Here is a 15,629-nt window from a genome sequence, read left to right as displayed (position 1 = left end):
AGAGCTCTCAACGCTGGCACTGCTGACATCTTGAGCTGCCCAACCCTCTGATGTGGAGTAGCAGTCCTATAGCACACCCCAAGCTGTGACAACTACAAACGTCTCCAGACAAAAAGCAAGAGCAGAATGTTGTCTGCACCTCGAGGGGGACTGGCTCTTCCACAAGGGAAGGAAGGATTCATTACTTTGGGGACATTCCTTGTGCAGTCTTCTGTTAACTTCAGATCTGGGTTGATACCTACGTATTCTTTTCCTCCTCGATCGCCAAAGGACAGTTAGTGAAACAGACACTCGTGGTGGCCTCTACCCAATCCTGCAAAGATTACCCACAAGGACTTTGCTCCTCTGTTCCCACAGGAGAAACAAGACAGATGCAAAACCAAAGTACCTCAAGGGCCCTTTCAGCTCAGTGCCTGACCCCCAACAGAGACTCAAATCCTAGCTTCTGGGTGAGCTCCAAAGACCACAGGAAGACATAAATAGCTAAAACTAGCCAAAAACAAGATCCCAGATACTTTAAGTACAGCAAGTTTAGGGACTGTGTATATTTTTTAAAAAGGGGGGGTGTAAAATATTTAAAAGTAAATTTGACTGGGGACACCTAGGTGGCTCACTTGGTTGAGCCTCCGACTTCAGCTCAGGTTGTGATCTTGCAGTTTGTGGGTTCGAGCCTCGCGTCGGCTCTCTGCTGTCAGCGTGGAGCCCTCTTCAGATCCTCTGTCCCCTTCTCTCTCTGCCCCTTCCCCTCTCACGTTCTCTCTCAATCTCTCTCTCAAAAATAAACATTAAAAAAAAGTAAATTTGACTAGCAAAATTCCAATTCTATATACAATATAAACTATTCTTTTTTTTAATGTTTACCTTAAGAGGGAGGGGGAGAGAGAGAGCACGCAAGAGTGCGTGTGAGCTCGACAGTGGGGGAAGGGCAGAGAAAGAGACAATCTCAAACAGGATCTGCGCTGTCAACGAAGAGACTGATGAGGGGCTCGATCCCATAAATTGCAGTATGACAACCTGAGCCAAAATCAAGAGCTGAACGCTCAACTGACTGAGCCACCCAGGCATCCCTGAACTATTCTTTTAAACATACATTTATCGCATCTAACAAGCACCCCAAGATTCACACGATATAGTTTCCCAACTAGACAGTCAAGGGTTGCTAAACAGAAGTACTGAAAGGACTTTAATTTCCCAAATTCTCACTCTGTATATGGAGACTTTTCCTCAAACCTCCCAAATTTCTACTAATGGCAGCCCAGACACTCAGTCTAGGACTGTGCTATCCAGTAGGGGTTGTTATTAGCCACATGTGGTTTTTTTAAACTTAACTGTATTAAAACTGAATAAAACTAAAAGTTTCTTAGTCACCTGAGCCACATCTCAAGTGCTCGATAGCCACACATGGCTAGGAGCTACCATACTGAACAACGCAGATCATAAAACATTCCCATCACAGAAAAGGAATTCTATCGTACAAGGCTGATCTGAAAGATCAAAATTAAAAGCAAAGTAGAAAAAACTTGTACTGGAGATGGAGAAACGTACCACTTCCAGGAGCAGAGCAGTCTCTCTTCCATCCAGAGCGCTCACTGCTGCAGACCAACGCGTGTTCGGCCATTTAAAAACTAACATAGATGGGGCGCCTGGGTGGCTCGGTTGGTTAAGCGTCCGACTTCGACTCAGGTCACGATCTCGCGGTCCGTGAGTTCGAGCCCCACGTCGGGCTCTGTGCTGACCGCTCAGAGCCTGGAGCCTGTTTCAGATTCTGTGTCTCCCTCTCTCTCTGCCCCTCCCCTGTTCATGCTCTGTCTCTCTCTGTCTCAAAAATAAATAAACGTTAAAAAAAAAAAAAAACTAACACAGAGTCAAGAGGTATATTATATAAATACCTACATGTTGCTAAGTTCTTCGTTTTTATTTTTAACATTTATTCATTTTTGAGAGAGAGCGAGCGAGCGAGCGAGCAGGAGCAAGGGAGGGGCAGAGAGATAGGGAGACACAGAATCCGAAGCAGCTCCAGGCTCCGAGCTGGCAGCCCAGAGCCCCACGCGGGGCTCCAACTCCCAAACCACGAGATCGTGACCCGAGCTGAAGTTGGCCGGCCGCTCAACTGACTGAGCCCCCCAGGAGCCCCAAGTTCTTTGAATCAGTACAGGAACAAGAGAAGTTCCTACAAGGCTGCTCTGCTGTTAAAAAAAAAAGAATCATGGGGTGCCTGGGGGGCTCAGTCGGTTGAGCGTCCAACTTCAGCTCGAGTCACAATCTCGCAGTTTGTGAGTTAGAGCCCCGCGTCGGGCTCTGTGCTGCCGGCTCGAGCCTGGAGCTGCTTCGGATTCTGCGTCTCCCTCTCTCTCCGCTCCTCCCCCATTCATGCTCTGTCTCTCTGTCTCTCAAAAAGAAATACATGTTAAAAAAAAAACTTAAAAAAAGAATCGTTTACCCACTGACTGACAATTAATTAATTAATCTCAACAATTTTAGAAGCTTTCAATTTTATTACTGTTTTTAAGTTCGCCTTATCTAAATCTGGGAGCAAAATGTTTGGACTACAAGAGCTATTTTAAAGCCCTTCTTTCACAGCCTAAGGGAACTTCCTCAGAGTGCAGCCTGTTCCTCAGCAGCTCAGCCTCTTCCTGAATATGTCAAGTTTTAAGTGACAGGAAATGTGTGTTGGTCAGTTCCTTTATTTTAAGAAAATGTAAAGAGAGCATGATGGCCACTTATTGATTTAAAAAGCACGATTTCACCGCGTTCCCAATCAGCATCTGGCACCAAGACTCCCGGGCTGACTCCACCAATGCCTAGGAGATGCCCTCCCCACCCCCATCTCATCTCTCCGGGTCCACAGCAGCCACCCCAAACCCAAATCCCATCAGCAGGAGACCCCAGTCTTGCCAATAACTCTCTTACCCATTCTTGAGAAAACCGCCCAGAACTTCAGGTCCTGGCTACATGGTCTCATAGGCCACTGTCCCCAAGCCTGACCATGTAGCAGATTCGCTGGGGCACTGGTCTAAAATCCCCGAGTCCTGGGCTTACAGATGAACCGATGGACACTTCCAGGGAGTCAGATGCACAGAACCAGCCCTGGCCACATACACAGCCCAATGGAGGTGCCCTCTACTTCCAACCTGGGCCAGTTAGGGAAAAAAAAGAGGCAGGACTTCCACTATTCTGTCACTATATGAGATGAAATGCCATAAAGGTGGTTAAGTGTGGCCAATCAACGTGACTAGGAAGAGGGGTGACCAGGAAAAGCCTATGTGAGGAGGTGACACTCAAACCGAGACCTAAAAGGGTTAGTGACTCAGCACTGAAGACGGCAAAAGGAATGGAGATGTGGGGCTGACAAGCGGATGGATGGGTCTGTAGGTCAGAAAGGCTGGAGAGATAAATTTGAAAGTCATCAAAACCATCAGTAAACAGCCTTTAAAACAGACAACTGGGGTAGCCACCTGGGTGGCTCAGTAGGTTAAGCATCCAACTTTGGCTCAGCTCATGATCTCGCGTTTTGTGGGTTCAAGCCCCACGTCAGGCTCTGTGCTGACAGCTGACAGCCTGGAGCCTGCTTCGGATTCTGTCTCCCTCTCTCTGCCCCTCCCCAACTCGTGCTCGGTCTCTCTCTCTCTCTCTCTCTCTCTCTCTCTCTCTCTCTCAAAAATAAACATTAAAAAAGAAAAAAAAAAAGACAATGGGGGCACCTGGGTGGCTCAGTCAGTTTAGCGGATGACTTCAATTCAGGTCATGATCTCAGTTTATGAGTCTGAGCCCTGCTTCGGGTTCTGCACAGACGTCACAGAGCCTGCCTGAGATAGCGCGCTCTCTCTCTCTCTGCCTCTCCTCCATTTGCTCTCTCTCTCTCAAAATAAACAAACTTAAACAAAAAACAACAACAAAAAAAGATAACAGATGGGAACAGACATGATCACCGAAGGAGAGCCAAAGAACAGAAAGAAGCCTAGACTCAAGATTGAGAAATGCCAGACAACTGAGAACATGCTGGCCAGGTAAAAGAGGAAACCTGGAAGGAAATCAAGAAGGACAAACACAAGGTAAGAAGGAGCCAGGAACTGAGAGAGGAGAGTGTTTCAAAGAGGTGGTGTTGGTCAACCCAGTTCAATGCCAAGAGGCAGAATATACTAAAAACGGGGGGAAAAAAAGTAAGACCATTTCGGAGTGCACTGTTACCTGAAGCAGAAGCAGAGAGGTGCTTACCAACAAGGAAAATGGAAATGAGATGGACAGATTCTCAAATGTTTTTTTCATCCCTTGACTCCACATTGACTGAAAAGCCCACCTCTATTCTTGAACTTTGGTTCTGTGAGAGACATCAAGAATCCTTATAAAACATTTAACTTCCCATTTAAGTTCTCTTGTGTTGGTTTCTTCAACTTGCAACGGAGACTTCAGTTTACAAGTTTGGCCATGAAAGGAGGGTAAAGACGTGGCAAAGAAGGAGTTAGGAACCCTCAAGGAGAACAGGGTCAAGGATGAAGCTATAGGTAACTGCGGTGGGTTTTGGAACAGTATCCCCTAAAAATCACTATCCACCTGTAAGTGTGACTTTATTTGCAAAAGGGTCTTTGCAGATACCATTAGTTAATTTCAAGTGAGGTCATGCTGGATTAGTGTGGGCCCTGATCCAATGACTGGAAACCTCGTTAAGAGCAGAGACGTATGCTGAGACGAAAAGGCCAAGCGAAGACAGAGGCAGAACCAGATTGCCGGCAACCACCAGAAGCTAGAAGGAAGCATCAGAGGAAGCTGCCCAGCCAACACCTTGGTTTCAGACTTCCAGCCTCCACAACTGTGAGAGTAAATTTGTGGTTTCAGCCCCTCAGTTTGCGATCATTTGTCATAGCACCCACAGGAAAATAATGGAGTTAACATTTGAAAGTCAAGCAGAGGAAGCCCTGAAAACCTTAATGAAGACGGCAACCACAGAGACAAGAGAGCACGGGCAGCCTGGAGAAGCACATGAGGAAAGGGGAAAAGCCAAGGGGCCAAACATCCTAAGCAGCAGTGATACTGGACGCCAACGTGCCAGTTCTTGCACCTGCTGAGCAGAAGGGTGAACGTTTTGTTTGCACCATCTCATTTAAGCCTTCCAGGTACTCCAAGATGAGAACATATGATAGAAGTAACTCACTCAAGGCCTCAAAGCTAAGCAGCAGCAGAACCAGGATGTCCAACACATGGGTAGAGCTAATCTGCAGTGGAAAGAAAGGACAATCTTTGCCATGTAGTTCATGTTTTCAAATACGAGTAACATTCAGAAATACACATAATATGCAACAAAGTAGAAAAATTAGGATGAAAATATCCATGCAGTGATCCCCAATCTGGGGGAAAAACATCTCTGCACTTCTACGTGTGAACAACACAAAACGTATGAATATAATATACGTAGGGGTGTCTGGGTGGCTCAGCTGGTTAAGCAGCCGACTCTTGATTTCAGCTCAGGTCATGATCTCATGGTTCATGATATCGAGCCCCACGAGTCAGCCTGTTTGGGATTCTCTCTCTTGCTCTCTGCCCCTCCCCCACCCACGTTCCCTCTCTCTCTCCCCCCACAATGAATAAACTTCTAAAAAAATGAATATAAATAATACATAACAAATGAAATATAACAATCTTATTTCCTGATAGGGAAATCATATTCTCCCTCATTTTATAGTCCTAATTTTCTATAATAAACATACTAAGCATTTTATTTTTAAAATGTAAAAGTTAGGGGTGCCTGGGTGGCTCAATTGGTTAAGCGTCCACTCTTGATTTTGGCTCAGGTCATGATCTCAGGGTTGTGAGATGGAGCCCCTGCTTAAGGTTCTCTCTCTCTCTCTCTCTCTCTCTCTCCCTCCCTCCCTCCCTCTCTCTCTCTACCCCTCCCCGGCTTGCATTCACAAGGTCACTCACTCACTGTAAAAACAAATAAAAATAACATAAAATAAAAAAATAAAATAAAATGCAAAAATTAAAGATTAAAATGGATTTACTGAAAAGGGCATCTTTATAAAAACAACGGGAACGGGAAGAAAGATCTTCGGAGGATGAGGACAGGATACAGAATTGAAGCAGTGGAAACAGATCGCCTGCCTGAGGAGCGGCCAGAGAAGATACCGAGATTAACTAGGGGGTTAAGTTATATAAGACTTAGTCACGTTAGGGGCGCCCGGCTGGCTCAGTAAGAAGAGCATGCAACTCTCGGTCTCAGGGTCATGAGTTCAAGCCCCATGTTGGGCGTAGAGATTATTCAAATAAAAATAAAACTTAAAAAAAAAAACAGACTTGGTCATTTAGTCATGTCTGAAGGTCGAACAGAACCCTTGAAGAAGAAACTAAAGATAAAACTGTTGGTAAATATGTTTTCAAGCGGAAGGATCTTCCCTTTAATAATACATGAAGGAGCAGATGCCCACACAGAAGTCTTCTGAGATGAAAGGGGAAGGGAAACAGCTCATGTTGGAGGGTCCACAGTGTAAGAATTCAGAGCTCTGGAGGCAAATGACTCAGGTTCAAATATGGGTTCCACTGCCTGCGCCCCCCCATCCATTAAGCCAGCTTTGAAATGTGGCTATTCACAGTACCCACCTCCGAGTTGATGTGAGTTCTTACCACGGTGCCTGGCACCGGAGGCACCCACAAACCTGAACTAACAGCACCAGGATCATCACCAGCAGGGCAAAATGGAAGGCCATCTACTGCCAAGGGAATGCCAAGTGGAGGTCCCGGAGGGTCAAGGTTTGAAGGAATTCATTTCAACACGGAAATCCTAAAGTACTTCTCCCAACATACTTCATGTAAACCGTGAGCTCATGACCTGAGCCGAAGCCGGCTGCTTAACTGACTGGACCACCCAGGCTCCCCATCGACCTCCTTCCTTAAAATGAAATTCTAAAGGGGCACCCGGGTGGCTCAGTGGGTAGAGCATGTGACTTTTGATTTCAGGGTTGTAAGTTAGAGCCCCAGGTCGGGTGCAGAGATTACTTAGAAGACTTGACTTTGGCTCAGGTCATGATTTCACAGCTCAGAAGTTCGAGCCCCAAGTCAGGCTCTATGCTAACTGGGCAGAGCCTTCTTGGGATTCTCTCTCTCTCCGCCCTTCTGCTCTTGCTCTCTCTCAAACTAAATAATTAAAACAAATTTTTTTCATAATAATAAAATGAAATTCTAGGGCCCTGCTCTCTCTGCCTTCCTTCTCAGCACAGCCTTTCCCACCACCTGACAGGCGTCCCTCTCCCAGGGTGGAGTCGTGTCTCTCCTGGCCCCAACAGCAGCTGCTCCCAGGCACCGATCAGCCCCCAGAATAAGCAGACCACTGCCACTCCCCGCTCCAGCCCCCTTCCTCTCCACACCTGACAATGCCAGGCTACTCTATCCGAAATCGGGTGGAACGGAGCCCTCCCTCCTCACACGCCTCTCCACCCCTTTGCTTCAGAGCCTCCCACACCCCACTGTCACTCCTCGGCCCCGGGGGAATCTTGGCATTGAATAGTCCCTGTCTACTTCTCAGCCAGATTTGCTACTCTGTCCAACCCACCCCACCCCCACCCAAGACTGTCCTCCGTTCCAATGCTGTATTCTGATATTCTCCCAACTTCTGGTCACTCCTTCAGGAGCTTCTCTTCCTCTCAAGCTGCACCAATGGGTTTCAACCTTTACAGAAATCTCTGGGTTCTTCTCCCCAGGAAAAGGCACAATCCTACACCTGTAATGCTGCAAACAGCAGGGGAAAGGGGAGACACAGTGCCTGTCTCCAGTCCCGCAGTCACCCTGGGCCAGTGCCCTAGATGTGGCCCAGCTGGTTTAACCACTACACTGCTCTCCAAATCCCTGCTGTTCAGATGGCTTGGTCTCAGGCTCCCTCCACACTCTTAATTACTGAAAATCAGAGGGCTTTTGTCCCTGTGGGTTATATCTATATATACTTACTATGCTAGAAATTAAAACACAAAAGTTTTCAAAACGTTTAATAAGCCTATTACATGTTACCATAAAGAACATTTTTTCAAAAAATAACTAAGAAGTAATCTGATGAAAAGACAGCAGTATTTTACATTTTATTTAGCCTACCTGTTTTAATGTCCACCTCAAGAGGAGAGCTAAATTCTCACATCTGTTTCTTTTTTGTTTAATTTTTGTTTTATTTGAGAGAGAACAGGCACAAGTGGGGGAGGGGGAGGGAGAGAGGGGGAGAAAGAGAATATCCCAAGCAGGCTCCACACTGTCAGTACAGAGCCCCACGAAAACTCACGAACTGCAAGATTATGACCCGAGTTGAAGCTCAACCAACCGAGCCACCCAGGCACCCCTCTCACATCTGCTTCTGCAATCTGCTGCAGTAATGTCTTGCTTTGGTTGCAGTATATGAGGATAATTCAGTCTCACACAGACACATAGTTGGAAAAGGAAGGAGTATTTTAACAGACATTTCTTTTTTTTCAATCTTTAACGTTTATTATTTATTACTGAGAGAGACAGAGCGCAAGCAGGGGAGGGTTAGAGAGAGAGGGAGACACAGAATCCGAAGCAGGCTCCAGGCTCCAAGCTGTCAGCACAGAGCCCGACAGGGGGCTCAAACTCAGTCCGCGAGATGGTGACCAGAGTTGAAGTCGGATGCTTGACCGACTGAGCCACTCAGGCGCCCCAACAGCCATTTCAAATAAACATGCAGTCTTCTCTGATACTACATCAAAACTTGACAAGTGGGTAAGCATCCTAAAGGGAAGTTCTGATGTGGAATCTGAAACTGTGTCAATTAATTTTTAATACCATTACATCTTAAATTCCGTGGGATTTGTGCTCTGAATGGATCTTTCACCATCTGTGAGTTTGTAGCATCACACACAGGCCATTGGGAAACTACCAGTTCACTGAATTAAGCAAATCTTCCAAATGTTGACACATTTCATTACATAATATTAAAAAGAAACATTCCTAAGTACCATCACCTACAAGAAAAGTCTTTAAATACTGGGAAGCTGTCAAGCTCATGATAGCAGAATCAAGTTTTCCAAAATTCTAATTTCCATCTGAAAGCTCAAATTTTATCACTGCCAACAATACTGTCAGTAATGTTCCTTGAAATATCTGGTTTGCTTCGTTAATTTTCAGAAAGTATCTGCCATACAAAAACCCCTGTCTAAACGGCCATCCCTTTCTGCCAGCTCTTCCTCCAATGCTGTGTGTGGCACAGTCCAGGAGAGGCTGTTGCAGTTGGGGTGCACTCGCGCTTTAGGCCTAGTTCCCATTTTGCCTCACAGACAGGAAGAAAACAGGTATTGGGGTTAAAGTATAATAATATTTACTTTTATGCTTCATCAGATATTAAACTGGATTTCTCTAAACACAAGTTCATGACGATGAAGAATACTACGACTACAATAAATACTATAACTGGTTTCATACCACAGCCCTGATTTGTGTTGAAGAACTAGCAGTTTAACCTACCACTGCTCGTGTGCCATCAATGCAAACGTCAACACAGTGAAAGTCAAATAGCATCTTAATGACTGTATAAGTAGCTTTGATGGAATGGATCCTGAAAGGGGTTTCAGGGACCCACAGGAGTCACAGATCAGACTTTGAGGGGGCACCTGGGTGGCTCAGTCGGTAGAGCATGCAACTCTTGATCTTGGGGTTGTGAGTTCAAGCCCCATGTTGGACGTGGAGTTTACTTAAGAAAAATCTATTAAAATTAAAAAGAAAAAAATCTGGGGCGCCTGGGTGGCTCTGTCAGTTAAGCATCGGACTTAGGCTCAGGTCATGATCTCACGGTTTGTGGGTTCGAGCCCCGCCTTGGGCTCTGTGCTGACAGTTCGGAGCCTACAGCCTGCTTCAGATTCTGTGTCTCCCTCTCTTTGCTCCTCCCTCCCCTCGCTCATGCTCGGTCTCTCAAAAATAAATAATAAATGTTAAAAAATTTTAATAAAAAATAAAAAATAAATCACAGATCACACTTTAAGACCCCCCCCTCCCCGCCGCGGCTCCTAGTAATCTTTATTTCCAAAACTTCAATCACCATCTAAATACTGTTAACTCTGAAAGGCCCGCCTCCCAATTCAGACCACTCCTCCATTGCTCCACATTCACATACTCAAAATCTAAATATTTCTCACGCGTCCTGTTTCAGAGACTTGGTAATACTGTAGTGTACCAAACTTCTAGTCTTCATGGAACTCAGAACTGGCAGGGAGATCAGCACAAGGACTAGGAAAGCAGAGCAGGTTAAAAATGGTTGAGATTAGTGGCTCTGTCTCTCTCTCTCTCCCCGGAAAATAAATAAACATTAAAAAAAAAAGATTTTTTTAAATGGTACAGATTCATGAGATGAGAGAACACCCTCTGAGGAGGGAGTCCGCGAACAAAGACCTGAATGAAGGAGTGAACAGTACAAGGAACCTCTGGGAGAAGAGCTTTACAGCAGAAAGCTTAAGGCTGAGCCACCCTTGCTGGAGGCCATGGGAATGCCTCAAGTGTCCTCAAACTCAACTCACGCCCCACCCCCCCAGCTCCTGCTCCTTATTTCAGTAAATGCCAAACAGCCATCCAGATGCCCAGGACAGAGACTCCTGAGGTCATTTTCTCTTGTTACCTTCCATTCAGTTGCCCCATCTTTCAGTCACCAGCTTTACCACCCCAGTCCAGACGCCTTCATCTCCACACCAAGCACCCCATTCGGGAGCCCTGACCATAGTCTTCCTTTCTCATCTGAACACGCTCCAAGCTCAAGTACCGTGACATGGTCCTGATTAGGTCAATCTGCCTTTTTTTTTTAATGTTTTTGTGGGGGGGGGGGGCGGGTGGGATACAGAGTGTGAGCAGGGGAGGGGCAGAAAGAGAGGCAGACACAGAATCTGAAGCAGGCTCCAGGCTCTGAGCTGTCAGCACAGAGCCCCATGCGGGGCTCAAACACACCAACCATGAGATCACGACCTCAAAGTTGGATGCTTAACCGACTGCGCCACCCAGGCGCCCCTCAATCTGCTCTTTGAAACTCTGTAAAGGCTCCCTAGAGCCCTTGAGGTAAAAGTGCAACTCTTTCCTAAGACTGTGAGCTCTCGGTGTCCATTTCTTACCACCCTCCAGCCCTTTGGAACTTCCATCCCTGGATGAGCTGTTGTGCTCTCTTTCATTCTGATAAGGAATCACTGAGCACCTACCACTACCACGCAATAGACGCTGTTCTGGGTGGAGACACAGGGAGTGAAGGAGGCCAATCGGTGGCTGCATGAGAAACACACCATCTCCCCCACCTTGGAACATTCCTTCCTTCCCCTCCACCCGCCAAATGCATGGCAGACACACTCCAGATATAGGGTGCTTCAGGTCTCAACTTAAACCACACTTTATTTCTGAGAAGCAGTCACTGAACCCTAGCTGACCCTGTAACCCACTGCCCGTGCATTTCTCCTTTGCATTTCTGCTTGTGAGGCTCTCTATCAAACAATAAACTCAGTGAGGCCCTGGGCCATGCCCACTCTATGGCAGTTTATAGCCTCAGCACCTACCAGACAAGGTACTGAATAAGCACTTGTTAAACCAATTTCCAGTTATAGTATTCATAAGAATATATGAAAAATATTTCATTATTACTGTCATTAATTGGCAAATCAAGGGACACCAAAGTTTTGTAAAATCAGAACAAGTCATCATTCAGGCTGTGGTGAAATCTTTAAAAAAAATATAATTCTGCCAGTTTTCAAAATGGATCAAAATTCAAATAGGATCCAAATTTCAAAGAGGATCAAAATTCTACTATAAAGGTAAAGAAAGTCCTTCAAGAAAAGCAAACAATGTGAGAAGACTCAGGAGAAAGTGTGGTGGTAAATAAATGACAGGGATTTGTAAAGACAGCTGACACATTTGCTCCGTACCCCAAATTAATGATATTCCTCGGGAACCATTTGGAAGAAAGAAAAAACAAATCTTTCAGTAAGCTGTCTTCTTACATTATCTAACATGATCACGGTTCAGGAAATTTTTACAAAGCAAGGCCACCAGCAGCAGAAATGGCTAATGGGCGTCCTGTGGGCAAGGAGCTGCTCGAAGAGCTTCACACATCTGTCAACCAACAGCCACCCTAGGAAGGAGGGCCATTATTAAATCATAACCTTTTATCAGTGGCAATATAGGTTCAACTGAATAATCTCTTTAAAATTACCCCAGATAACCCTGACTTGATCTTTTATTTACTTTTTTTTATTTCTTAAATTTACGTCCAAGTTAGTTAATACACAGTGCAACAATGATTTCAGAAGTGGATTCTTTTTTTTTTTTTTAAGTAAGCTCTACCTCCAATGTGGGGCTCAAACTCACACCTCGAGATCAAGAGGGGTGAGCTCTACCAACTGAGCCAGCCAGATGCCCCCTGTCTTTTAAATCCATGCGTGTAGAAATGGTTTTCCCCAGGGGCACCTGGATGGCTCAGTTAGGCATCCAACTTCAGCTCAGGTCTCGATCTCAGAGTTCATGAGTTCGAGCCCCACATTGGGCTCTTTGCTGTCAACACAGAGCCCGCTTCGGATCCTCTGTCCCTCTCTCTGCCCCTCCCCCGCTGGTGTTTTCTCTCTAAATAAATAAATAAACAAACTTAAAAAAAATGGTTTTGCCCAGAAATTCTAATTTTAAAAAATTTAAAATTTCAAAAAGTCAAATAAGCAGATACTTAAGTCTTAAAAAAAGAGAGAGAGAAAGAAAAAGAAAACAACACTGCTCTACAAAACGGGAAGCTTTTCTAGATCACTGGAGGCCAGCAGTAATTTCTTTCCATCGATTACTGTGGCACCTAATGCCAGGCAGGCACTACCACAAGAACAGGAGGGCTAAAAGGTTTAAAAAGCTTTTAGCATTCCACTAAATCCTCTGACCAATCTGAAGGTCTATAGATTGTCTATATATCCTAAATAAGAGTTCTGGAACAACCCCCATAGCTTTAAAAAGAAATGGTATTCTTTTTTTTTTTTTTCCCAGAATAGTCAACATGATGCCGAGTTACTCAATGTATACACACCCCCCCACACACACTTAGACCGCCCTTCCTTCCAGTGTCACAAACGCGTCTGTCCGTTTGTGAAATGCGTATCTGACCTGTTTCAATCTAAGCTTGCTTTTACCCCTTCACTTCATGTTCACAAAACCAAACACTTAACTGGCCCATCTGCTTCATAATTTCTCTAACCACAGGGCAATGAATGCAAACCTGAGATCAGAATTTTTCCCAGCGTTAAAGGAGTTGAAGATTTTTTGTTCATTGCCTTACTGGACTTACACTAATAGGGGTTTCAAAATAATATAGCATGCCATATGGTCAAGCCCAGATAATAAAATTGAGGATATCTGTTACCAATCCACTAATGCTTTTCAAAGCCAAAGTCTGTAGACAGTAAGAATTTAATCCAATTTGGAAAGCAACATGAGCCAGAAAAACCAACACGGGCAGAGAGAAAAAAACAACCCAATGAAGATAGATGCCAATACCACAGGTCTAAAATCAAATCAGTGTTACTCATTAAAGTATGTATTCGCTAAAAAGCCAACTGATGGTAGGTAAGTCTACAGATATCCTAAAGACCTTTCTCAAAGCTATTTGGAGAAATACAACTTTTTCAATCAAACCAATGGACAACAGAAATTTTTAGCAATGTAACAGAACAAAGCTTTAAAAAATAAGTTAACTCCTCATAAAATCAGTCCCTTTCTTTCTCAAGCTGTCACTAGAAGTCTACCAAGGTGATTCAAGCTTTGCAATCAAAGTCACTAAGCATGAAAAAATCTGAAGAGATTTTAAGTTTTAGTCCTTAAAAAAAGACAACACATTATTCTGCAGGCTTTTAACACTCTTTTAAATCTGTTTAGAGATTAAAATTAAATTTGAGGAAACTTACTTCAACCCCCCCCCCAAAAAAAACAGAAGTAACTCAAAATATCAAACCAAGAAATCTTTCCTAAGGTATCATGAATGTTCTTCAGTGGACATTAAATGATTGAGCACCTCTTTGGTGATCTAAATACAGCCCTGCTGTGAACTCCAGTACCTTACTGGAGGAGAGGCTTTTGTCTGATAGGTGTGTTCATTTAAGAAAGTGTCAGTTCTGAGTCAAAACTGCATGAACGATCTCCTCCATACACATTCGTTCCAGCAGATGAAATGTAGCCCTAACACTGGTTCCCCTGCAGAAAGAAATGGGAATAGGCCACAGGCACAGTCACAAAACTTAACTTTGCTTTCTCAAATTCTCACTAAGAAAACCTTGTAGCATTTACAAAGCCTGCGAGGCCGGGAGCACTAACCTCGGGACAGACTTGCAGTCGGGCCTCACAGCCACCAAAGACTGGAGGCCTCACCCCCACCCCCTCACCCCCACCCCCTCACCCCCCCACCCCCTACAGGGTCTGACGAGTTGGCCTCTAATGAACCATCCCAGTTGCTCTCCATTTCTGGCCAACTCTAGTCGTTAGAGAGTTCAATCAAGCCAAAAGCTACCATCCAATTGTGCTGTGTGGAGGTTCTCAGACTGTTTCCATGTTGGTGGCACCAACTCTGTCCCCACCCACACACCCAATATTAGTAAGGAAGCAAAAAAGGAACTGCCTATTCACTTTCTTGTTGCAATATATACCTTCCGGAAGAATCTAGAATAGACTCTATCTACCTTAGCAGAATTCAGACTAAGACCTTACTTCTCTACCTCCAAAAAAGATTAAAGCTTCAAATTCAAAAGCAAAGAATTCACGTAAAAATCTTACTGCTAACACTCTAAAGACCTTACCCACTGTCTAGACTTAAAAGGAACTTCTTACAAAGCTAATACTACTTCCATTTACTTGGTAATCATAAAAATAATCTACACGTTTTCTTAGTTAATAACCAATCTCATAAGCAGCTGCTTAATCATCAAATATTGAGATCACTGTTATCAGATGGATTGTAAAACGAAAACACACACAAAAAACACCCCCCAACTAAAACCACAGTTTAAGAGGTCTACATCGTTGACACACAAATTCAGTCACGTATTCTGTAGCTGTCAATGTCCAGTAACTTCCCTTCCCAACATAAAGATTCATACATCGCTGTTTTTCTTCAGTAAATGAAATCTCACAATCCAAACTAAAAAGCTTCCACAAAGAGGAATTAAGTAGATACAGCCAGTACTACTTCCGTATGCTAACTATATAATTTAAAGGACTTAAGACACGCTTCAATACCTTCTGAATCTAACATAATTGGCAAGGAAAAATACGGGGGGTGGGGGGGGTGTCTTCAAAAGTCCAATGGCTCAGCCACCACCCGGGTGGAATTTTCAGCTCAACTCCTCCCCCACCCCCACCGCTGCCACCGAAAAGCTCGCAGGACGAAGGGCGACACGCAGCCCGGGGTCACTTCCTCCCTCCCTCCCACCCTGGCCCTTCTAAATAATGTAAATGGGGCCCAAAGCACAATCGGGGCGCAGGCGGCCGGGAGCGCGCGGCGGCTGACAATGGCAGCGGCGGCGACGCGCCATCTTGTAGCGGGGCCTGGCCCGAGCCATTCATTCGGCGCGGGGGCGCGGGGGCGCGCGGACCCCGGCCCGGCACCGCCGCGGGGGCCGCCGCCGCCGCCGCCGCCCGGCCTCCCGGGCCCCCCG

General features: G+C 45.2%; 1 protein-coding gene across 2 annotated transcripts in view; it reads right to left on the bottom strand.

Annotated features, from left to right (window-relative positions):
• Positions 1–15,629, bottom strand: part of GNB1 (G protein subunit beta 1) — an 88,817-nt gene that overhangs the window by 72,004 nt on the left and 1,184 nt on the right. The gene's annotated exons all lie outside the window — the stretch shown is intronic.

The sequence above is a fragment of the Lynx rufus genome, unplaced genomic scaffold (assembly GCF_022079265.1).
Source record: "Lynx rufus isolate CCGP_SWC_20201006 ecotype Redwood Valley unplaced genomic scaffold, mLynRuf1.p SCAF_2, whole genome shotgun sequence".
NCBI classification, from domain to species: Eukaryota; Metazoa; Chordata; class Mammalia; order Carnivora; family Felidae; genus Lynx; species Lynx rufus.
Note: the sequence above shows the minus strand (reverse complement) of the source record. Positions and strands in the feature narration are given on the sequence as shown.